The 1,535-nt window shown below is 42.3% G+C and overlaps 1 pseudogene; it reads right to left on the bottom strand.

Annotated features, from left to right (window-relative positions):
• Positions 1 to 768: 768 nt before the first annotated feature.
• Positions 769 to 1,230, bottom strand: LOC114207922 (RNA guanine-N7 methyltransferase-activating subunit-like protein pseudogene; annotated as a pseudogene).
• Between the last annotated feature and the right edge of the window lie 305 nt (positions 1,231 to 1,535).

The raw sequence follows: 1,535 nt of genomic DNA, 5'->3' as shown, positions 1-1,535 counted from the left end.
CTCTGTCTCTCAAATAAATAAAATCTTTAAAAAAAAAAAAGTCAGCTGCATCTCTTGCTCTTGAAGGTAACGGCCTTATGGAGAAGAGGTCCCGTAGGGCCCTGCAGTGCAGTGTCCCCTGTCCACAGCAGCTGGTGCTTCAGGGAGTGTCTCCTATGTGTGCTGCCTATGCTCTGCTCTTGAGTCCTGGCCTCTTCTCCCTTCAGTTCATTTGTTTGCACAGGCTCTCTTTGCCTGTTGTAGGTAGTGTTTGGTCCCCAGCCAGGTGTCTTTTAGCACTTTGAATGTATCATGCCACTCCCTTCTAGCCTGCAAAGCTTCTGCTGAAAAATCTGCATATAGTCTCGTTGGGAATTCCTCTGTATGCAACAATTTTTTTTCTTCTTCTTGGTGCTTTCAGTATTCTTTCTTTGTTTTTAACTTTTGACATTTCCATTATAATGTGTCTTGTGGGTCTCTTTGGATTTGTCTTATTTGGAACTTTTTTGGTTTCCTGGATCTGAATGTCTGTTTCCTTCCTGAAGTTAGGGATATTTTCAGCAATTATTTTTTTTCTACTGCAAAATATTTATTTCTGTGTAAAACAAAGACAGAACCCCATGTAGGTCAAACAAGGAAAACAGACGGCAAGTTCAAAGCACTATTAAGTCATGAAACAAAGAAGAATCTGAGGTAGAAGTCAGGCCATATAATGCACAACCTTTTTAGGGCACACTGAACCATCACATCTCTAGTAAGAGCTCATTTTCCAAAAAATTAATAATCCACTCTCTGAATTCAGATGTAAAACTATGACCAACAGAAGATACACACAAACTTTTGTCATGTTAACAGAGGAAATGGTTTTACTAAAAGCTGCTGACGTTTCCATCAGTAGTAACCATAGGGAGGCCGTTGGTTGTAACCATAGGGTCCGTATTGATGGGGGTAGTAAGGTTCTTGTCTGTGCTGCAGGTAATTGTTACCCCAGGATCATCCATGCCACTGATTGGATCAGTTGTCACTTGGCCACCCCTGTCTGCTATCCCTACCTCTAAACTGTCTGTTATCTTGCAACCGATTGCCTCTATTTCTCTGGTTCCCACCAGCTCTGCTATTCCATTCCTCAACGATTGGAGGGGACTCAGGAGGGCATTTCAGGTATTCCTGGTACTCCTTGTCATCTTCTGTGAATCTACTGGCAAACATCTCTTCAGAATTGGCAACAGCTTCAGAAGTGTCTGTCATCCTGAAATTCCCAGCAGTCTGAGGCAGCTGCAATGTTTAATGTTTATGTTTTTCGGTCTCTGGCCCACACCGCGGCCAAAGGATCTCCCACTACTTAGCTCTCCAAGGTAATGGAGCCCTCAGCAATTATTTTTTTTAAAATGAGTTTTCTGCCCCTCTTTCTTCTCCTTCGGGGTCACCTATACTGCAAATATTGGTCCTTTTGATGTCCCATAAGTCTCAGGCTGTCTTCATTTTTAATTTTTTTTTAATTTATTCATTTGAGACAGAGATACAGAGTGAGAGAGAGCAGGAGCAGTGGGGAGAGG

The sequence above is a fragment of the Eumetopias jubatus genome, unplaced genomic scaffold, assembly GCF_037043125.1.
Source record: "Eumetopias jubatus isolate StellerSeaLion01/CBP00866 unplaced genomic scaffold, mEumJub1_p1.0 scaffold_7, whole genome shotgun sequence".
Lineage (NCBI taxonomy): Eukaryota > Metazoa > Chordata > Mammalia > Carnivora > Otariidae > Eumetopias > Eumetopias jubatus.
The sequence above is the reverse complement of the archived record's forward strand: the minus strand, read 5'-3'. Positions and strand labels throughout refer to the sequence as shown.